The sequence below is a fragment of the Schistocerca nitens genome, chromosome 5, assembly GCF_023898315.1.
Source record: "Schistocerca nitens isolate TAMUIC-IGC-003100 chromosome 5, iqSchNite1.1, whole genome shotgun sequence".
In the NCBI taxonomy this organism is placed as follows: domain Eukaryota; kingdom Metazoa; phylum Arthropoda; class Insecta; order Orthoptera; family Acrididae; genus Schistocerca; species Schistocerca nitens.
The window spans coordinates 142343337-142368106 of NC_064618.1; the positions used below are offsets into that span (position 1 = coordinate 142343337).

The 24770-nt window shown below is 43.0% G+C and overlaps 1 protein-coding gene across 2 annotated transcripts in view; it reads left to right on the forward strand.

Annotated features, from left to right (window-relative positions):
* LOC126259836 (uncharacterized) overlaps nt 1–24770 on the forward strand; it is a 1293238-nt gene that overhangs the window by 820955 nt on the left and 447513 nt on the right. For both annotated transcript variants that reach the window (XM_049956888.1, XM_049956887.1), the window contains one exon: nt 4067–4094. The gene's annotated coding sequence lies outside the window, so the exon portion shown is untranslated. The remainder of the gene's footprint in view (nt 1–4066; nt 4095–24770) is intronic.

Sequence of the window (24770 nt, forward strand, 5' to 3'; positions counted from 1 at the left end):
CATACAATAAGTGTGGAGAATCCAGAGCTCTACGAATTCAAATATAGACTTACAACACTGCAGGATAATCTGCAGAAGAAACGAAGTTATAGAGAGACGTTTGCTAACTGTGCAGTGGCATGGTATTCTTGTACTCAGTATTGCAACCATTCCTTTCCCTTTTGTTTCGATATCTTTAAGTGTTGTAATATATAGCCAGTAACAGTGGGAACACATATGTAACTTTATATATAGACTATAATTCAACGCAATGCTAAAGAAAAGACTGAAAATGGAATGGTGTATATTTACCAGAAATTTTGTAAATTAGTCACTGTATTTGTTAACTGAACTTCGTAATTTTATGTCGGAAAATAAAGCATGGTCTAGCACAAAAAAGTCTGGCTTGTTCAGCTCTGATAACAACCTCAAAGTCATTCGACGGTGGGTGTAAGACCGCATAGTGTTGTTACGCACTTTGCAAAGTGGAGAGGAAAGTCGATGTTTTCTCATTTATAACTGAAATTAATCACTGATTCTAAATTTAAGCGACTTACTGTTGGGTGTTTCAAGCATAGCGCTACAGATAGTGTAATTTCTGTGAAATTTCCAATATTAATTAGGTAGTTACCGTTTTAAAATTCGGGCAGGTACAACATTAGGAAACTACCGTCGGTAGGCAACACGTTCCGGAGTTTATGAGGTCAGCTGAGAGTGTGGAGCTACCAGCGCACGTGTCGGAGAGGACGTGCCTCGCACTAGGCTGGAGCAACGTCACAGAAATGCGGTCGTAGAACTTCAAAACGAATGTGGGAAAGACACACAGTTCGAGGAAGTTGGCGTACTAGCTCGGCAGGCACTTACCGTCAAAAGGAATGTAAGGGTGGCGATCGATACAGACGAGCGGCCCACCAACACGAACCGTGGTGATGGATGCGCGCTTCTGGAGTCTTGGTTGCGCCAACAACAGCATCCAGCCCACGGACAGAGAGTAGTCGCAAGCTACCACCCTGTGCGTGGACATAAACACTTCCTCAGGTGGGAGGCACAGCATACAGCGTGCTGACCCGTCCTCACTCCCACGGGACAACGCACGAACGGCACCACGCCACATATTCAGCCCCCTTCACCCCGTGATTCAGCAAAGAACATCACCTACCTTTCCCCTCCACTTCCGACATCCAGTCATACAACGAATTTTATTTATGTCCCTTTAAAGCAAGTGCGCTGGTAACAGACACACTAAAAGTAGGGGAATAGTTTTGCTATTTGGGCTGCAAAATAACTGACGATGGCTGGAGTAGGAAAAATATAAAAGGCAGATCTGCAAAGGCGAAAAAAGCTTTTCTGAAAAGGAGAATTTGGTTAAAATCTGTCTGAAAATACTTAATTTCAGGTGCCCCGTTGTGCTTTCAAGCTCTGTGTGAAGGCTACTCTCACAGACTACTATAGGGATTTTTTTACAGCTGTCACTAATAGGTCGACTGATTCACAAGGAAGACATATGTATACAGCTTATAATAATAGCACTGATGAAAGTGTAATATATTAGCGAACCGGGCAATGCTTCGCAATTGCAAAATATGTATGCGTTCTAATCTCCGCTACCTTCTCTCTGTATCTATCTCCTCCTCCCCCATATCTCTCTCCACCACCCCCTTCTTCTTCCCCCTGTGTCTGCCCCCCCCCCCCCCCCCACACACACACACACTGTCTACCTACTCGATACCCCTCACTCTGACTTGAGCTTTGCAAGTTGTTAGTTCCAACGAAATCTTGATGGGAATTGAAGTCGCTTGAAATGAAAGGTTAAATCGTTTCGGATTATTGGTATCCAGGGTATGAGAGACCTCTCCTGCTGTTGGATCTGTGAGGACAGTAGCTTTAGTTACAGTATTTTGCGTAGTTTGAAGCTGTAAACTTGTAGACTTAGTGAGTTTCGGAAGATTCAGATTCTGTGGTAGTATTGCATTCATCAGCTGATAAGCCATAAATACAGTTTCCTTGTTTTATGTTAAAACCACTTGTGAGGAAGAAAACAAATCGGCACATAGTCGTGTGTGCAATCTTTGTTTGAAATCATCCATAAGAAAAAATTAATATGTGAGAAACAATTTCTGTAATGTGATTCTTGAGTTTCTCCCGGCGTATTTGATAATCAAAATATCCACGGGTGTGCTGCCGGTCTATAGTGTCCAACGGGCCCGTTGGACACTATAGACCGGCAGCACACCCGTGGATATTTTGATTAATTTCTGTAATGGTTTAGACGCCGTACTATCGCAGTCGATTTTTATAGAAAATCTGTACATTGTTGTTTAAAAAAAGTATGTAGCCAATGTCCGTACGAATATTTATTGAAGTGCCATGTAAAAATTTGAAGCAAATCGGTACAGAATTTTTCGAGATTTTAGGTAACACCGTTACACCCTGACTTGTCTTTATGTAGTTGTATGGATGTATTACTGTTCCATATTTAATTGGTATTTGGAGTGTCATTTCGTGGCTATGATGGAGACTCAGACAAGAAGAGGAAAGAAGCTTTCGAAATGTGAAGCTACAAGAAAATGCTGAAAATTTGGCGACAAGATCGGATAACTACTGAGGAAGTACTGAATCGAATTGGGGAGAAAAGAAATTTGTGGTACAACTTGATCAAAAGAAGGGATCGGTTGACAGGACTCATCCTGAAACATGAAGGAATAGTTAATTTGGCAGTGCAAAGAGGTGCGAGGTTTGAGGGGTGAAAACAGTAGAGGGGGACGGGTGCTACAATACGTTAAACAGGTTCAGGTGGATGTAAGTCGCTGTAGTTACAGTTAAGATGAAGAGACTTGTACATGACAGAGATGCATCAAACCATTTTTCGGACTGAAGACCGTAATGACAGCAGAGGCAACAATGAAGACACTACTTAAGAGCAAAAAATGATATCGTCCCAGTAGTGTAGGCCCTGATTAAGTCTGTTTACAGTAGTGGCTGAAACATTGACGTATTTTACACCGAAACGCAGTCTACAACCCAGAAGAGTTGTATGGAAATTGACTACCGCGAAAACTTACGAACTTACACTACAAAGATTAACTGGGATGTTGGGAAATACTTTTTATCTAAAAGTGCCATGGGACTTCGTTGCGTTGTGCTTGTCGGGTAATTCACAGAAATGAATAGAAAATTGGGAAAGATGATCATATAAAGAGGACTCAAGCCTATATTCCTGATACAGCCATTCTGATGATTTTCCCAAATAATCCGATTGGAATACAGCGATCTTTTACAGATCTCTGTATATGATTAAGCCTTGAAAAATAAAGTAAATAATTATACTGAATGATTATTGATTCAGAGGAATAGAAACAAAATAGACTACCATACAAGTCCAGAAGGCAGCCTTTAGTTAACTGGAATCCGCTGTTGATCTACGGCAGATATTGCTTGTAGAACATTCCTGGGACCTCTATTGAAGTTTGACGTTGTGGATGGGATTCATACCATATTGGATCAATAATAGACATAGAGAGTAGTGAAAGAACATGAACAGGAAAACAGAAATATGTGTGCGCGTGTCTGTGTATGTGTGTGTGTGTGTGTGAGAGAGAGAGAGAGAGAGAGAGAGAGAGAGAGCAGAGAGAGAGCAGTTTGAACTGACATTTGCTTCAAGAATATTTCGCAAAAAACTAGTTACATTATTTTGGGAACAAATTTGGTGTGAGCACTTATACCGCAACAGCAATCATTAAGACGAGTTAAAAATCAATTTTTATCACTCTGATACATAATCGCAGTTATACATCCCATGCTTAAAATGATGAAACGAACCCGAACAGACGTGTAACACACCGTTTATGGAGTGAAACGTTCCTTCTGGCACAGTAATATCGGGAGCGTAAATTTAAATTCATAGGCATGCCTGTATTAAGACAGGGCTACCTGTTGAAAATTTATCAGCAACAAAGGTAAAAGATTAATTCCAGCGTTACAATTGCGGTTTAGTACACACACAAAACTACAATTACGCATTACGGCGTCCCTGTTGATGTCCAGAACTGATGTGTAACTAATCCATTTTGTTTTTCTTTCGTTACAGGTCTTCTGCTGTAACTTCTAACAGAGAGGTGAGTGATGCATAATACAAAAATAATTAAAATGTTCCACTTAAAGAAAAGGTGAATGCTGACACATGTATACAAACAAGATTCAGTACCGAAAATTCTATTTTTCTGTACCGTCGAGGGACATGTCAACTTTATGCTGGCGGCTGTAGTTACCTGTGTAGTATTGCTAGGGAAACTAGTTAATGCTAACTCAACGTGGGATGTTTTATGTTCCCTACAGATTGCAGCATTGAAGGTGCATTTACATCTGACACTTTTCTCCGGAAATATATCTAGAGTGTCAGGTAGAAAATCGCTTTAGTGGTATACATATTGACGGAAATCGGTAGAAATTTATGTCATTGATATGTTTCTGACAGTTCCCGAAATGCTATTATTTTGTAATAAACGTACGGCCCGCTTGGGTACGTTTACATATGACAGTTACTGCAAGATACAGACAAAATGTCCTGTGTCGTACATCTGTTTCAGTCTCTTGAAAGCAACTGTTAATTTTAAGACTTTCATTTCGTTACTACTTTAAAGTCTATAACTATTTATAGCTGCAATATTATCAATCCTTATTACAAATAAGAAGTATCAAATAAGTTTCACATTCTGTACATGTACAGTTTCACACTGTGAAAATAAGACCAGTCTTAATAACAAGGTGGTAGGTCACTTGTAAATGGCAGAAATTAAAAAAAAATATCGCTGTTTGTGTAATTGTATTAACGATGTTAGAAAAAAAGAAGAAATGTTCTTTTTGGCTTCCAAAGTGGATTTCTGAGAAGCGAAAATTATTTCGGTGCGTTCTGTCAATTAATGTCCGAGCTTCGTATTGAGGATGCAGCGCTGTTTGAGAATTTTTTTTAAAAGAAATGAGCTACTTTTGGAAAGCTTGCTAGTAAAATTGGGCGAGTTATAGGAAAGCAAGGTACCAAATTCAGAAAACCTGCTACCGTAACAGAACAAGTTGCGAATTTTAGCATCGGGTAAGTAGGTACTAACACTAAATGATGGAATAGTGTTTTATTTCATAAAATGTTTATTAAAAGGATATTGTTTGCAACGGTATATGTTAACAGCTGATTCTTATTCATTGAGCCTCCAGGGAGAAATAAGAGCGAATTACAGTATGGCCATTTTGGTACATGCAATTCTTCAGTGGCCTGGACGGGCTTTGTCTTTGCACTTTCTTTTTAAATTCACTGTTAAATTGATTTCTTTAGTTACGAATTTTTCTGATAATTTTTCTACGGTCGTTCTAAATCCTTCTGTTGCCTTTAAGGCATTACGTTTCTTCTCTCTGTCATAACTTTTGCGTCTAACGTCAAATAGCTCTAGTTTACTGCGGTATAAATTAATTAATTCTTCTACTTCGACTTCTAACCACTGCCTTTTATCATTACAAATTGCCTTACAAATTGACCAGGAGATTGAATCAAATAATCTCCTTGTACATCGTCCTAGTTCACGTGATTTCGATTTATTTTATTATTATTTTTTTTATTTATTTTTTTGGAGACAATCAATATCTCTCAAACGTACACTTCATAATTTATTCCGGTTAATTCCGTTCAGCTTCAAGCATTGTATGTTTTGCTTTTCGTTGCTTCCTTCAAAATATGACTCTAAATGAAAAATACTTAGTTTGCTTCATGAAATAATTATGTATTCACATGATTTTCACCGATATAAACTGCGCTAAATGTTTGTTATCTAATTGCTTAAAACTTCACAAGGAACAACAACTGTCACTTTTAAAATAGCATACAACGAATTTTTCACGGATCTCCGCCATCATTCATTTTTTTTCCTTCCACTATTTGTTTACTGTTGAAGCGACAGATAGACAAATACCTTCAAAAAACTTTTTATCTGGACGCACCTCCTCATCCATAACTAAAGCACAATATTTTATTAGTTGGATGTCTTTACAAAGTCGGTCAGACTTTGCAAGTATTTCGGCTACCGTTCGACTCGCTTTTGCAGCCAACTTGTCACTTTGAACTTGAACCTTAAAAACATTTTGTTGGTCCTGAAAAAGTTAATTTTAGTTTACTGTGAATCACCCACAAGCTATGCCAATCAACAGACACGGCATAAGATCTAATGCAGTGTCAAAACGATGCTGCTGACTTAGACCATTGCTGAACTGAATATGAATAAGAGCTTTTGACAAAATCCATTACTTTTTTCGTCAGGTCGTAACAGTGGATCTCAGCGCTCACATTAAAGGTACTGTGCAGAACTAAAAATATCAAAGTTCATTTGTGTTTAGTTCAGCAATGGTCTAAGTCAGCAGCATCGTTTTGACACTGCGTTAGATCTTATGCCGTGTCTGTTGATTGGCATAGCTTGTGGGTGATTCACAGTAAACTAAAATTAACTTATTCCAGGAACTTCCTTCTTTTTTAGCCACTTAAGAATTTTAATACATAGTATTTTCCACCAATAAGCGTCATGCTGTAACGTTCTTACATAGAAAGAAGTAAATAGACATGCTGCACAGTTTAAGTCTCGGAACATACTTGTTCTTAAAAGTTAGACATTGGTGACAATATCAGTCCACATTTCTTTGACATGTACTATTTTTCAAGCCAGTGTCCCACGCAGATGAATACAATGGAAATATTAATGGACATTGCGATCTATCTCTGTCAGTGTAGTTTCAGTTCCACCCAGTGGACCCTTCTGTTTTCCAGTCATATTTCTAGCTCCATCAGTAATGCTTGCCAATGCTAGTCAAGGCATTTGAATTTATACTAACGCTTATTCCCCGCAGCCATTCTCCTGTAGTCATTCCTTTCAAATTGCCTATCTGTAAACGCCCCTCAGGAACAACAAAGTTCTTATTTATTTCGCGAACAAATATTAGTAGCTGCGCGGTATCTGAAACGCCATCACTTTCATAGGTAGGTAAAGATAACTATGTAAATAAACGTGAATTTTCCTGAAGTTGTTCGCGTAAATTATTGCCCAGATCTTCAGTACGCCGGAGCGCGCCGGTTCTGAGAGCTGTAGGTTGGATATGGCAGTGATGTACACCCAATTTTGCGATGTGTACCCGTTTTCTGATATGTGTGTGTGAGCCTGCGTTGTCACGCTGCAGTAAAATTTCTTTTGGATTCTTGTCAGAGCAAATTGGTTTGAAACTGTTGCTGAGTTTGTTCAGACTCTTCACAAATGTCTCTGTTGAACCTTTTGGCAACACATCAAGGACAAGGAAACCACCACTATGATATGCGTCTGTTTCAACCACCTTTCATGAAATTGTAATGATTAACTTGGCTTCATTTAGTTTAGCAGACTGCTTCTCTGCTACTTACCTAGTCATGCCTAGGAGAATGACTGCATAGGAAACCAAATTTACTGATTTTATTTCCTGTGTATCTCATGTCAGCATTCTACTTTATCTCTTATCCATAATCCTAACCATTGATAGCTCTATAATGTATGAACGTGTAGATGGCAGTAAGTACAGGAGCGATCGTAGAATCAGAATTGGTTTCTTGATTCTCGTTGTAGAGACGTGGGAACGTCCATAGGATTTGCTTTTCAAGGCTTACTTCTCATTGGCTAGGCTGGAGACAACATTTGTCCTGCCATTTTTAAAAATTATGTCTTACGATTGTTCAAGCAGACCGAGAAATAAGCTGTGGGAATTTCCACCCAACTGTTGTTCAAATTTTGTACGGTAAACTAGCGGGAGGCTTAAGCAATGGGCGCTGGTGTTTTCGGCGTCCCCCCGACTGGAAAAAGCACATGGACCCGCGGTATCGTTTCTTTATGACTGGCTCTCCTTCGCCCCCACTCATGGACCAGACCGGAAGTTTCAGAAAGTTTCTGGGTTGGTTAGTCGGCGTCTTCCAGCGTGGTGAGAAAGTCCTGCTGCTTTGGAGCGCATTTGAGATAAAATAATTTGGTCAGGATTCCGGTTAGTCGTTTCGTTTCATAATGTAGGTCATCCGTACAGTTACTAAATTCAATTAAATTTTTGTTGTGTCAGTCTTACCAATTTCAGCTTAGTTTTTAGAAGTACGACCTGATTTCTTTACGCATTCTTTAAGGTTTTTTCTTTGTGCTCAACAGAATTTCTCGAGCATAGTGAATGGTCCCAAGGCAGGTTTGACGGCAACAGTTTTCATTTCGTAAGAATTATTAGAATTTCCTTTGCTATGGTGAATTCATCTTCTAGTGACTTTCTTTCCCGCCATTAATTTCTTTCCCGGCGGTAAGCGAGTGTTTGAGTTTTAGCGCGGTCGCTAAAGCATCCTGACGGCACCATCCTTTTGCCGAGAGAGTCACGTCAAGAGTTTCTGTTGAGGATCCACCCACCGTAAGGAACCACATTATTAAGACGACTGCTTTGTTAAAAGACAGCTACAATCGTGGAGACAATACCTCGCTGATAAAAAAATGTCCAATTTCATGAGATATAATGTGTTAGTCTTTTCCGCCATGTGAATTCCACCTCTCCCTTCCACCTCCTGTGATTAATGACAATAGCTGTCCTGCTTGAGAAATGTTTTTTCAAATGATTACTGAAGTTCATTCACTGATGAGTCGTGCTGAAGTCTCTTAGTTAGATTCCGTTGTGCATTGCAGATGCATTGGGTCAAATTCCGTTAAATTGTGTTAATGACTTCGGAGGAAATTGCACTGAGAGGAAATAGCAAATGGAGAGGCACTGCTTGCTCATGATAAGCAGCACAGTGGCTTCATATAATAGGCCTATGCGGCGAAAATGGATCTCGTATTTTAATAAAATCAAAGCTCCGAATTAGCCAGTAATCAGACGATAGATAGCATGAATATTCGTGCAGTAAATAATACAAGGAGAAAGAACAACGAACATCTTTTAACAATCCGAAAAGATTGTCATTGTGTCTTTGCCATCAGAGAGAAATGCCTTTTTTGTGATTTCTAGTTGCGCCACTCCATGACAGCTTTTTTGTATCCGGCTGAAAGTGACGCAGTCAGGTTTCGTCATCTGTAATGATTCGTGAGAGAAAGAGCTCTCCATTGGTCCCGAACTGCTCCAGTAGTTCATCGTGACAGCTGACCATAAAACGAAAACTGTAATTTTTATCACACAAAATGTTACCTATTATTCGACAGGAAATAAAATGAGCCCACTTAGGATTGTGGAACTTCACGGAAACATGTGTTGGGGATACGGAAGAAAACTGTGTTTGCTCAATGCAGAATCATTTTCCCAAAATATTTTTACCTAAATGCAAACACGGACATAATAACTGAGTTTTAACCTGCAGATGAATATTCGTATGTTCTGATTTTTGTAACTGTACAACTTCATCTCACGGCTGATATGCCTGTACGATTGGGTAAATGTCAGCAACTATCCTTTTTTATCGGTCGTATGACATTCTGATATGCCTTCAGCCACTCTCACATTTCCAGAAGTATTCTCCATCTGTACGGCCCTACTTCTTGTACAAATCTTGAGATTAACACTTTGAGTGAACAATTAGACTGCGTAACGTGGCTGGGTCAGGAAATCAGATGGATCATGCATTGTCCGTTAACTGTAAGTCTGTGGTGAATACATTGACAGGATCTTCTGCTGTACAACGAGGATGCCGATAATGCACCGTGACGACGGCAGATCGGCCTTCCACAAAGCCTATTTCTGCGGCAGTCGGGAATGGCATTATCACGCAGCAGATTCTGATAGTACCACGTGCGAACCAGGTAACTCCCACATCTCTCTTTGCACCGGAATATGACTGCATAGCAGCCGTTCCTATACCTATTTGAAGTCTTTCGCTGTATTACCTTCTGTACTAGTACCTAGTTTTTTATTATGATTACTGAATGTGATGATTCTCAGGTGTCCAATATACAATCTAGTTGAAGTAACTCATTTAACAGACGCTCTAACGTTTTCTTTGATTTTTTCCCCGGCGTATTTACGAGGGCTATTCGGAAAGTAAGTTCCGATCCATCGCGAAATGGAAATCACTGTGAAAATCCGATGAAGCTTTGCACAGATGTGTTGGGCAGTGTCTCTAGTACGCCCGTCGATCTAGTCACGTCACTCTTTTCTGAGCGTACGGTAAGCACATAAAAATGCCTAGAGTGTAGTGACTCCTGCCAGGTACGAGGTCCTGGTGAGAAATTTCTCCTGAGACTATGCAGCCCACATAAAACAACTGTCATACGTTTCCTTCCTCAAGACAATTCTCAATCGCATTCTACAGGGGCAGTGAAGACGCTCCTGCACCGTTTTCGATGGGAAGTTCTTGATCACGCGCAATACAGCCCGTAATTGGCTCCTCTGCGTTTCATCTCTGCTCACATGAACCTTTGGCTATGACGTCAACGTTTTGGCATAGACAACAAGCTGCAACACTACGATATATGTTTAAGTCAGAGAGGTGACTATGTAGACACAGGGTGAAACTTATAGAACTATATGAAAAAAACGTAAATTAGTTACAAACTAAGGCCTGCACATACTTTATTCAATACGCAAACTTCACTACAGGTATTCAGATTTGGTTTATGACATGTTCGATATGCCTGCTACCATTGTCGCTGATGCGGCACAGACGAATAGCGAAATTCTGAAGTGTCGGGACATCGATGCTGTCGATGACCTCTGGAATGGCTGTTTTCAGCTCGGCAATGGTTTTGAGGCCATTGCTGTACACCTTGTCTTTAATATAGCCCCACAAAAAGGAGTCGCAAGTGTTCAGATCCGGAGAATATAGCGTCCAATCGAGGTCCATGCTAGTGGCCTCTGGGTACCCCAGAACCAGAATGCGGTCCCCAAAGTGCTCCTCCACGACATCAAACACACTCTTGCTTAGAAGGGGTCAAGCTCTGTCTTGCATGAACAACGCCTCATCGAAATCAGGGTCGCTTTGGATAACTGAGATGAAATCATCTTCCAAAACCTTCGCGTACTATTCGTTAGTAACCGTGCCATCAAGCAATATCGCACCGATTATTCCGTGACTGGACATTGCACACCACACAGTCACCCGTTGAGGGTGAAGAGACTTATCGATCGTGAAATGCGGACTCCCACTCCACCAAATGCGCCAATTTTGCTTATGGACAAAGCCATCTAAATGAAATGGGGCATCGTCGCTAAACCAAACCATAAACCGCATACTAATTCCCATTACTTCCCGAGGACAGCCATGCAGTTTGAACGTCCTAATGCAAACCATTAAGAAGTTATGACTATTTTATTTCATATAGTTCAGTAATTGTCACCCTGTAAGTAGCTGGAAGTTGTAGCCAATTGAGCAAATAAAAATTTTTTGGTTCTCACAGTGGTTTCCATTTCGCGGCCGATCGGAACTTACTTTCCGAATACCCTTCGTATAACTCGTACAATACTCGGGCATCCGCCCGGATCACGTTGTGTGTTCTACACGCTATTTTGTCAAACAGACGCAGTTTTCAGGAGGTTCCAAATTACTGCTACTCTGGTCGAGTCAGCGTCCTGCATACGTTGCGCCGTCACTCCACTTCTGTCGCTCTGTGAGGAGCCACTGTAATGGGTGCCGGTGGGGGTAGGGTGGCGACACACTGCTCTGACCTGCAGTCCCCAATCTCCGCGTTGTCGCGGTCGGGTGCGAACCCAAAAGGACAGGAACTATCTGCTTTTTCTCCGCTCTTTGCAGCACTCAGCGCCTGACTCATTTGTAGGCCACTATCTTTTTTAATTAGGCCATCTTGGACCCTCACTTCAGTGGCCTCTTTAATCGCGCAATCCCGGAGCAGGGTTATTAAGTATCTCGGTTTTGTTTTAACCTGTAGTTTGGTCAGTTTTTACACTATGGTCGGCCATGGATGGTTTGGTGGTGTGGCATCATTCAGTGTGGCGTCTATGTGTACGGCACTTCTAACATGCACATAGTTTTCCTACGGTATGCCATGCCACACTGGCAAGCAATAGGACAGACCTCTGGTTTGTGAAGGGCCAGATCATCCAGTACTGAAACTAGTAGCGTTACGGTCTTTGGGGCTCGGTAGGGAGGGGGGGGGGAGGGGAGGGTGGAGAAATACACAATCACATTGCGTCGATCCAAGATACTGCTGATTTTTCTGGAAGTATGGACAACAAACATGATGCGAAGTGATCTTGTTTTTCATCCTGCTGTTGTCTTGGAGTAAGTTGTCTAAAAGCACACTTTATCTGCTTGGTGCTGTACTCCTTCCACGGGAATACTGTGTCCAGGTGTTTCACACCAGGTGGCAGTCTCTCTTGGTCGCACATGGTTCGCGCTCTGTGGACAAATATACCAGGTGATCAAAAAGTCATTATAAATTTGAAAACTTAATAAACCACGGAATAATGTAGATATAGAGGTAAAAATTGACACACGTGCTTGGAATGACATGGGGTTTTATTAGAACCACCCCATATTGCTAGACGCGTGAAAGATCTCTTGCGAGCGTCGTTTGGTGATGATCGTGTGCTCAGCCGCCACTTTCGTCATGCTTGGCCTCTCAGGTCCCCAGACCTCAGTCCGTGCGATTATTGGCTTTGGGGTTACCTAAAGTCGCAAGTGTATCGTGATCGACCGACATCTCTAGGGATGCTGAAAGACAACATCCGACGCCAATGCCTCACCATAACTCCGGACATGCTTTACAGTGCTGTTTACAACATTATTCCTCGACTACAGCTATTGTTCAGGAATGATGGTGGACATATTGAGCATTTCCTGTAAAGAACATCATCTTTGCTTTGTCTTACTTTGTTATGCTAATTATTGCTATTCTCATCAGATGAAGCGCCATCTGTCTGACATTTTTTGAACTTTTGTATTTTTTTGGTTCTAATAAAACCCCATGTCATTCCAAGCATGTGTGTCAATTTGTACCTCTCTATCTACATTATTCCGTGATTTATTCAGTTTTCAAATTTATACTGACTTTTTGATCACCCGGTAAGTATGTAACGCACCTTAAGCTGAGAGTTTTACTGACTCTGCACTGTGTAGAAACAAGTCAGTCAGGCATTAGTCACGACACATCCTTACATCAATTCTGCCACCGCCCCTCTCCTGCTTTTCAATCTTCACAGAAGCTCTTCTGCGTACCTAGAGGACTGGCGCTGCTGGAAGAAACGATGCAGTGGGCAGTGAAGAAATGCCTTAGTCACTGCTCAAGGGTTGTTTGCGGAACGAATGTTTCACTCTGCAGCGATGCGTGCCACGCTTTAGAATTTCCTGTCAGATTAGAAATGTGTGTCGAACCTGAACCGCACATTTAGAAGGCGATTCTCGTTCCGACTGAGACATCCACGCATAACTACGAACACGTCCCCAGAGTTTTTCTTTTTGTAGTATGACTGTGCTACTTCCCAAACTCCACCCAATAAGCAAAGTGTGAATTCGAGTCACAGATCCGTATACATTTTCATTTTTATATTTTAACTTTTTGCATTCACTCGCGTAACTTTGTGCCCGCAGAACAATACATCCTGACTATAGCACAGATGTAGATGACGGCGGGTGTCAGCCATCCCCGGATAGCTCAGTCGGGAAAGGCAAGGCTTCTGGTGCGATTCTCGGCCTGACAGACACGTTTCAAAACAGTGCAGCATCAGTGGTAGAATAGAAAATTAATACACTGAATAAAATTTTATCCTTAACGGCAGTTTTAGGGACGCATGATGGATTTATTATAAATAATTTTTGACGCTACAGTTGTCATACAGGCTGATGTATACATCAGAATTTATGCATCCTGGACGCCAAAAGTAACACCGCTGTGCCTCTTCGAAACATTGAAAGACTGGAACCTCTCCCCAGGTCGCCACCATACTTGCCGATGATAGTCATCCGAGGTACCGCAGTATTACGATTCATAGCTGGAAACAATATGACGCCAGTCCAGTACATGCTCCTCGGTCACGGCGTCGCTGCAAAAGCAGCCGTTGGTGTTGTGGTGTTCACGGCAGCTTACGCAATGTTTGGTAACTCAGTAATCCAACTGTTGCTACTCTCCAATCAATTGTGCGGAATGTTGCAAAGGGTCCATTACTACGCTGAAGCGCCAAAGAAACTATAGGCATGCGTATTCAAATACAGGGATAGTAAACAGGCAGAATACGCCAACACCTGTATAAGACAATAAGTGTCTAGCGCAGCTGTTAGATCGGTTATTACTGCTACAATGCCAGGTTATCAAGATTTAAGTGAGTTATAATATGGTGTACTAGTCGGCTCACGAGCTATAGGACACAGCATCTCAGAGGCAGCGATGAAGTGGGGATTTTCCCGTACGACCATTTCACGAGTGTACCGTGAATATCAGGAATCCGGCGAAACATCAAATCTCCTACATCCCTGCGGCTGGAAAAAGATCCTGCAAGAACGGGACCAACGACGACTGGAGAGAAGCGTTCAACGTGACAGAAGTGCAACGCTTACGCAAATTGCTGCAGATTTCAGTGCTGGGCCATCAACAAGTGTCAGCGTGCGAACCATTCAACGAAACATCATAGACATGGGCTTTCGGAACGGAAGGCCCACTCGTGTACCCTTGATGACTCCACGACACAACGCTTTACGCCTCGCCTGGGCCCGTCAACACTGACATTGGACTGTAGATGACTGGAAACATGTTGCCTGGTCGGACAAGTCTCGTTTCAAGTTGTGTCGAGCGGATGGAAGTGTACGCGTATGGAGACAACCTCATGAATTCATGGACCATGGATGGCAGCAGGGAACTGTTCAAGTTGGTGGAGGCTCTGTAATGGTGTGGGACGTGTGCAGCTTGAGTGATATGGGACCCCTGATACGGCTAGATACGACTTTCACAGGTGACACGTACGTAAGCATCCTATCTGATCACCTGAATCCATTCATATCTATTGTGCATTCCGACGGACGTGGGCAATTCCAGCAGGACAGTGCGACCAGAATTGCTACAGAGTTGCTCCAGGAACACTCTTCTGAGTTTAAACACTTCCGCTGGTCACCAAATTACCCAGACATGAACATTGTTGAGCATATCTGGGATGCCTTGCAACGTACTGTTCAGAAGAGATCTGTACCCCCTCGTACTCTTACGGATTTATGGACAGCGCTGCAAGATTTATGGTATCAGTTTCCTCCAGCGCTACTTCAGACATTAGTCGAGTGCATGCTACGTCGTGTAGGGGTACTTCTGCCTGCTCGCGAGGGCCCTACACGATATTAGGCAGGTGTACCAGTTTCTTTGGTTCTTCAGTGTAGTTCTAGCCATTACACATGTGAATAGGTACGGTGTGCTTGGTCCACAATACAGCGATCCGCCCTAGTGGTGGACAGGTGTGCTCGACCGGAACCTTGATGCTTGCCCTCACATTCCCATGCAGTTCAACGTCAGGCCACGGTCACATCTGAACGTCCCACAAGCCTGGATATTGCACGATTCGACCAGCTGGCCAAATTGGGACCCACAGTGATGTCCCTTCGAATTCTGTGAGATGCAGTCTCGCGCGAGTTCGCGGCATCTCCATACACATACTAAATACAAACAGTTCTAATGCACTGTGGTGGCCATTGGACCTGTACACAGGCAGTTATAATCATTTGCATACGCGCCAGTGGTGTTGACATGTGCTGAGATCCGGCCATATCTTCTCGGTGCGTCACTATTTTGTGAGACAGTGTAGATTAAATTGTAAAATGACATTTAATAAGCAATGCCTCTCCCTTATCGTAACGGCCTCACTCGCCCAAATCACAGATAAATTTTCAGTGACACTATATGGTTTTTTTTATTTACTTTTGACTGCTCAGAAAGGACGTTACCAAGAAAATGCGAGGTCGTGCTGTAAACTAATGGCTCCAAATTTTTTACTCAGTTCTTAATATTTGATGTGGTATTACATGTCATGCATGTTACCCTATCGACATTCAAGCTTCGCAGACGCACTTGCAACATTCTGCCGCTAGAGGACTCAGAATTCTATCATGTAGTATACCGATGTGTAACGTAACTACGTCGGTGCGTGAGAAACAGCTTGATGTAATGCAGTTTATAATAGCAGAAAACGAGCCTTTAAATTATACCCATTGAAGAATGAAAGCTGTGCACGATGATGATCGTATCGACTTCAGTAATGTTCGTCGATGAGTTGTTCGTGCTCGTAATGAAGGACAGCACGCGTGACAGAGCTCGGGGAGGACGACCGCGTACTGCAATTGACTAGACTCATCGGAATCGAATCGATGAACTCATCAGAGAAAATCTTCGGATAATACAAATACAGGTCTCTGGTATGCATCGAGAGGCCATGACTGTAGAACTGCGGTGCAGAAATCTACGGGCACGGCGGGTGCTCCGAATGCCCACTCCTGGCATGAAACAGAGGAGAGTGGCCATCTGTCAACGATTTCTTCTGCGTCTTGAACCTGAGGATGATGCGCACCGTAACAACATTGTGACAGGTGATGAAAACTGGGGTGACCATTTTCACCACGAAAAGAAGAGAGCATCAGTGGAGTTCCGTCATAAAGGATCATCAACACCAAAAGCGCTCAAGACCATTCCATCAGTAGAGAAAGTCATTCTCACGGTGTTCTGTGATGTGTGGCGCATGTTCCTGTGTAAAAGTCAAGCGGCGGCACGACGGTCAGGAGCTGTAGAGCAGCGAGGGCTGTGGAGAGGACGTCGGCCATTAGTACGCTGACCGACCCCTCTCTAGGACGACAACTAGACAGTAGCGGGATCTTGCCCAAGAAGCAGTGGGTTCTAGCCGAAGAGGACATAAGCGCCGCGCCGCCTGTTTCAAATGGCTCTAAGCACTATGGGACTTAACATCTGAGGTCATCAGTCTCCTAGACTTAGAACTACTTAAACCCAACTAACCTAAGGACATCACACACATCCATGCCCGAGGCAGGATTCGAACCTGCGACCGTAGGAGCAGCGCGGTTCCGGACTGAAGCGCCTAGAACCGCTCGCGCGCCGCCTGGCCGCGGCCCAGTTGAAGAGCTTTCACACGTAAAATTGGGAGGCATTACTTTTCAGCATGCCCTCTTAACTTTGTGGTTTTACTTCATGATGGTAGCGCGGTTAAAATTTGCCGTCAGCGGAGGATTGTTTCATCAGCAGCTCTGATTGGTTACGAAATACTACCCTTTTATGTTTCAGCATCCATGTGAAACGACGTCCGGTCAGAAAACAGACTTTTGATCCCACTAGCAGAATCGACTCGGTCGTAACACGTAAAGATGGCAGCAGAAACCCCGTTTTGGTTTTCGGCAACGTGTGTCTCGTGTAAAGGCAGCGTCGCGCCGGCCGCTGGAGAAGTGTGTCGCGGACCACGCGGCATCAGGCAGGCAGACGGGCGGCGCGCGCTTCCCGGAACGTGACTCAGCACGGCTCAGCAGCGGCCAAGGACGCGTCGCGTCGCGTCGCGTCGCCGTCTCCCTGCCCCTCTCCGATTTCCGATACAGTTGGCGCTCGGCAGCCAGCGGACCAGACCGTTACCTCCAGCAACACGACAATGGAAGCTGACCGGGCATTGTCGGCTGTCACTGCGTGGCCACTTCCGCTGCACAAAGTATGAAACAGAGCCGTCGGCAACAGCCGTTGACTCCGACCAATGATACGATGACAATCCCTGCAATGCGACGCAAAATTGATTTTAAATGGCGACCAGCGGCAGCACCAGAACCCAAAGCGCGAGAACATAGACTTCAAACACAGAATCATTCATGTTTTTGATAATAAATATTGGAAGCTAACGGGACAGCCGCGGGAAATTGGAGACTTTGGGACAAGACGAACTAAAATAACAACCGCTATATCACGGTAATACTAAAATATCCTAAACTAAACAACCAGAGAAATGCGATACAATGCAGAGTTTCAAAGACGCAAAAAACTCAACTTTAGCGCGAACTAACTTCTTAATAAGGATCGAAAATATTACTTGACCTTTACTCTATGTAGCTCAATTTAAAACGCTAATACCGATACGAAAACCCGAAAACCTAAAGCCGTACAAACAGCAAAAATCTACACCAATAAACGAGTCCAAAACATCGTTTAGTTGCAGATGACAAGCTACCTGTAGTAATTAACACAAAAGTGATCCAGCAAATTCATGCACACCAAATGCAAAGGTATTTACAAAAAGAAATAATCTGTTGTTTGAACTGAAAATCGACATAATTTTATAATCATTTAACAAAAATGTTCACATTGCAGAATAAATAAAAACGAAAACCCACTGATGATGGTAAAGTGGTGCCGAAACACTGCGGAACCTTGCGGAGTATAAATGTAGATATAGAGAGATTCGAGCGCGCACGGAGGCTTTCCGGCAGTCGTTCTTCCCGCGAACCATACGCGACTGGAACAGGAAAGGGAGGTAATGACAGTGGCACGTAGGGTGCCCTCCGCCACACACCGTTGGGTGGCTTGCGGAGTATAAATGTAGACATAGATATAGGTAGGTACAGATATAGAAAAACGGTGTTTTGCATAACTGGCGGACCTAGCTTTATATTCCAAAGGAAAATGGATTCATAAAAATTCCAAGTTCACATAAATGGTAATCACTATTTTCGCTCTTTACTAGGAGAAGTAATAATAATGTTTAACCTCTGAGTGATGAATGACGTCACGCACGATGCCAGTGCCACGTCACGGCTCAAAACCGACGGGTGGTATCGAAAGCTCAAGTTGGCCCAAGCATGCGCCTGCCACGTCTCAAATAGGAAACCATCCCTGAAGCGAAACTTTCGGCAGTTGCAAGGAAACAGCATAACTCTCACCTGATCACGACTAGGGCGGATCGCTGTATTGTGGACCAAGCACACCGTACCCCTTCACATACTTAGAAAATCTAGACCATACGTGAACGTCAGTACTACGTGTTTACTTGTATGAAATACACACACTAAAGCTCATTCTCGTTACGCGTTAAATATGGTCCAAAAGAAAAAGACATTTTCGGAATCTTATACGTAACAAAAACAATATTATACACAACTGCGGTAGTATTTTGGTGACGACGGAAAAAAAAGTATTCCCGTTTCTGAAACGACAACGTTACCGCCTTTCTTTGTAGTTATTATTTATTCTCCACTACTGGTCAGTTTCGGCTGTTATTCTCAAGCGATAGTTTATGTGGATGAAGACGAGCCACCAAGCTGTCCAGTCACCAGCATATGATACGCAAACATAAAACTTTCAAGGAATCCGGCGCACCCTTGGTACAAAAGCAGTTCCAGAAACGAGAACACGACACAGGGAGAACAAACCGTAATAGAATAAACTGTCATAGTACCGGCAGTGTCGAACAAATAATGTCAGCGGTTGTAGGCGCTTCACTCCGTAACCCCACTGCTGCTGCGGTCGCAGGTTCGAATCCTGCCTCGGTCATGGATGTGTGTGATATCCTTAGGTTAGTTAGGTTTAAGCAGTTCTACGTCTATGGGACTGATGACCTCGTATGTTAATTCCCGCCATTTGAACCAAATAATGTCAGCAACAGATTGCACGTTCAGGTGTTGTTCTCATTGGCGTGAATGCGAAGACTACTGCTGTCAATGTCGCAGCTCAAAGATCGTAACATATGTCAGTTGCTAATGGGCAGTGCTAGCGCTCCGCACTTGGCAGTGCTATCATTTCTTCTATTACTTTTAAATTTTGTATACCGATTTTGCGCACGACGTGTCGACGGAAATGAACTGGACGCAGTAGCTGAGAGGGAAGGAAAACAGAATCTTAGCCTTTCCTCAATGTTACACAATCTGTACATTGAGCAAGAAGTGAAATAAACCGCAGAAAAATTTGGAAAAGAAGTTAAAATTCTGGGACAAGAGATAAAAATTTTGATATCTGCTGATGACATTGTAATACGTTAGAGTCAGCAAAACACTTGGAAAAGCAGTTGGATGGAATGGAGTATGCCTTAAAAAACGTTATGAGAGGAACATCACCAAAAATAAACCAAGGGTAATGTAATGTAGTCGAATAAAATCAGAAGATGCTGATGAGATTAACTCAGGAAATGTGATATTAAAAGTATTTCATGTTTTCTGCTATTTGGGTAGAAAAATTACTGATATAAGATGCAGACTGCCTAAGACTGCCTATAGCAAGGAAGACAAAAAGAGAAATTTGTTGGCATATAAAATAAATTTAAATGTTATGAAGTCGTTCCCGTTGGTGTTAGATTGGCGTCCTGCCTTGTACGAGAGTAAAACGTGGGCAATAAACCGTTGAGAAACGAAGGGAATTGAAGATTTTGTAGTGTGGTGCCACAGAAGAACGCTGAAGATTAACTGGGTAGATCGAATAACTAATGTGTAGGTAGTGAATCGGATTCGGTAAAAAAAGAAAAAAATGGCACAACAAACGAAATAATCAGTCTTTAGGGCACATTCTGAGGTATCAAGCAGTTGTCAATTTGGTACTGGAGAGAACTGTGTGTGGGGACGAATGGAGTTAAAAACTGCAGAGCGAGACCAAGGAATGAACACAGTAAACCGGTCCAGATGGGTGTAGGTTGAAGTAGTTATTTGGAAACGAAGAGCTTTGTAAAGGATAAAGTAGCTTGGAGAGTTGCATCCAACTAAGATTCGGACAGAAAACCACATCAGCAACAACAACCATGCACAACTATTTGTCTGCCTTATGAGTGTCTGCCACAAGCTGGTGGCCGGGCAATTTGGTGGCTTGTCTTCGTGCACGTCAGCTTCTCTTCGAAAATGTCATAATAGCCGAAATTAACCGATAGCGGAAAGTAAGCAGTAATTACAATCGGATGGAGAAATGTCATTTCTGTTATTTTGTCCTGCTGTGGCACCTGCCCGAAGGAAAGCATTTTAGTGAATTCTGTAGTTTTCGAGTCCGCCTTGGCAGCTGCATGGTCAGCATGACGGATTGCTAGCCGAAGAGAACCGGTTTCGATTCCCGGCCGGTCGGAGATTTTCTACGCTCGGGAATTGGATGTTGCGTTGTCCTCACGTTCGTGTCGTCGTAATTGACATCCCACTGTTGAGATAGCTATACTGGTACATCCTTAAAGCGAAAAATTTATAAAGAAAATACAGTTTTCGAGATAAAGTTAGCAGTTCTTAGCAGGACCGTAGAAATGCACTTTGTCAAAAACATTAAAATGACTTGGTCCCTAATTAAATGCAACGTGTCCATAATTAAAGTTCCAATTTCAAAACGCTGTATAAAGAGACCACTGCTGAGAATGACATTATATTTGAACAGCATATTATTCACGCAGAGGGAAACGTCGTGGAAAAAATTTAACAAAAACTTTACCAGTAGACGGGACTCTAAGCCTCTTAATGTAAATTGAATCGGCTGCAAATGACAAATGAATCGCAATACGACGGCTATGATTTGTGTTGCACATTACACTATCCATTGTTCAATGTGGATGATCGCACAAGTTCGCATTCAACAGTTGGGGCATTGTTAGTTAAGCCCATCCGCCACGGCAAGATCGTATCACTTCGGATGAGGAAAACCACAGAAAAACAACAATCACTTGGGCTTTAATTGTCCTAAGGCCGAAAGCCTTATAAAAACAACAACAAAATCGACTTTCAATAATCGTGAGACTGGCGCAAGACATCTTTAGTATGCCGTCGACCGTTTTCTGCCACAAGATGAAGTCAAGAAACAACAAGTTATACAACAGATCGGATCGTCTCGGGAGTCACGTTCAGAATGCGTTGCGTAATCCATGGCTTCAGTTCAGTTACGTTAGTAATTGGAGCAGTGAAACTCAACATCTTTCAGATAACCCTACAACCAGAAGTCATACGCATTAAGATCAGATTATCTGGACGACCACGCTGTAGGGAAACAGCCTCTGCAGTAGCCTTTTCATAGGCTGTGCAATGTGTGGTGGGGCGCCCCCTTGCACGAAAACCATCCACTCTGTTGAAGGGTTGGGAAGACGTCGGTGCACAAAAGACTTTCATAGGGTTTACCAGTGACGGTACGGGTAACAGGACCTGCAGGACTCATCTCCTCGAAAAAAATAAGGCACTAGGATAAACGATGTCGTCAACCCGCAACACACATCCTCTTTGCAAAATGAAGTGCTGCCGTTTGATGTGCGTGCGCATTTTCCGTTGTCCATATTCTGCAATTCTGCGTATTGAGGAGTCCTTGGGGATGGAAATGGGCAACGTCTGTCCACAGAATGTTCCACAGCCCTCCATTGTCCGCTTCCATTCGAGCAACAAATTCCAGAAAGAACGTTTGTTTGTCTTGCTGACAGATCAGTAGGAACGTGGGTGATTTTGTATGTATAGCAACGGAGGATGTTCCGTAGGTTTTTACGCATACCCAACGTTCGGGAAATTCCACGTGCAATGGATGTTTGCACACCACCGCTCAAGCCCTCCTGCAGCGCTGTGGTCACATCTTTAACAGACGTCAGAGCAACTACTTTCTTCCCTCTGTCACATTCCACTTCAGAAGAACATGTCGTTACGAATTTTGTGATAATTTTCTCCAGACCCTTAGCAGACATCGGAGCAGTGCATTTATTCGTACCCTTGAGTGTCCGGAGTTTCTGCTGGGCTACTGGCGCACAATCATCGTTCTTGTAAAAGAGCTTTACCAGAAGCGCGCGATCCTTCATGGAGGCAATCATCTTGGGCGCCTCGGAAAACAACTGAGGAAGAGCTGTATGTCGCGTCTCTGTTGGAGTGAATATTCTGATGATTAACAAATGTTCAAATGGCTCTGAGCACTATGGGACTTAACATCTATGGTTATCAGTCCCCTAGAACTACTTAAACCTAACTAACCTAAGGACATCACACAACACCCAGTCATCACGAGGCGATGATTAACAGCGCTGTCTCTTGGTCAGATTGTTTCCCCCTGCGTCAATAATATTCTGTTAAAATTTGAAATCATTCTAAACAGTGGTTCTTTTTCTACAGCATTTTCAAACAGGACCTTCGGTAATGGACACTCTGTACACAAACAGTCTGCCCCGATAGCTGAGTGGTCAGCGTGACGGACTGCCGTCCTAAGGTGCCCGGGCTCGATTTCCGGCTAGGTCGGGGATTTTCTTCGCTCACGGACTGGGTGTTGTCTTCATCATCATTTCATCACCATCCGGCGCCCAGGTCGCCCCATGTGGCGTCGAATGTAATAAGACCTGCACCAAGGCGGCTGGACCTGCCCCGCAAGGGGCCTCCCGGCCAGTGACGCCAAACGCCGATTTCCATTTTGTGTAGAAACACATTTTTACAGACCTTCTAGACATCTACACCACACGTGAATTGCAGATTTCTCATGTGATTTTTGTAACAGATAGCGAGTTCAAGATTTTCCGTAGCCGGCGAGAACGGAGTGTTTCGGTGACTACCCGCAGAAAGTACTTATCGTGACAACGTCGACACTTTGGACCTTAAACGTAAGATGCCAACTAATGTAAATTAGACCATATCTATGGGTACAACCGTGCACGTTGCACATTCCTTGCGATTTTCAATATGGAACTGACCGAAACAATACGAATGGTTAAAAGCGACACTTCAGTTCGGAAGAGTGCTCCAATTTTATTCCTTGTTCCATTGGATCTCTGTATTGTTACAAAGTGGTTCTGACTGAGGTACGACGCGTTACAATAAAGGTCGCCTAATGCGACTGCTATCCGTACAACATTCGTTTTCCCACAGGAGCGATACGGCAAGCAAAAAAGACACAGCAGGTGGCAATAACCTTGCGTGTGGAACTTCGCTGCCGGCCTTGTCAAGGGCAACTTCCAAATACGTCACTTAGTTACTGTTCAAAGCTGTGCCTCTCCGTCGAGCGTCAAAAACATTTTCCATACGTTACATACATTTGGTACGCACAATTATATGATTTAAAATGCACCAAACATAAACTGCCCATTGATTACGTTCATTACTGCAAACTTTTCAAAATATGCACCGTGTGTTACTTAATTTCGACGTATCACAATAACTATGGGCGAAGAAAACCAGTTCGTTGCACAGGCGCTTGTCTCGCACAAATTTATAAGCAACAGCTAAAGTGCCGATTAGCCCTGTACGACCAATAATTCGACAAATAAGGCCGTTCAAATAGTTTCTCACTAAGTACTGAAGAAGAAATATTTCTGTAAACAAAGGATCAACTAAACCAAAACAAAATCAGACGTCGACAGCCACAACGAAATCTCGTATCAAAAAACGGGGAAAATGTAGCTTACTATGATGCTGACAGTGTAAAATAAAGAACATGTGTCACTGTTATACTGCGTCAGTCTTTTGATAACCTATTAGTCAGTGGTACCTGTACATAAAAGTTTTTTGTCCTTCTTCTACACATTTCCTAAAGTAGTGAAGCTTTGAGAAGTAATTGTAGCTGAGTTCTTCCCCCTCCTTCCTTGTTCGCTTTGTAATGTGACTGGAAATAGCTAGCGGTTCTGGCAAACCTCTGAAGCATTTCTGCTTCCTCGTTTGTCTCGTTCGATATACCTTTAATGGTATTGCATATAGTCACACATACCTGATTATGAAGATATTTCCCTGCATACGTGGCGCTCCAAGACAGCGGTTGCACGACAGGCAACTGAAGCTGCCACCACTGCGAAACAAAGGGATGGAATCGGCCAACGCTCAGGACAAGAAAGGCGTTTCTGCACATGGGACAAGTTATTTTCTGCATGCTCTACAAAATATGGTACATGTCTCTGGGACGCTGCTA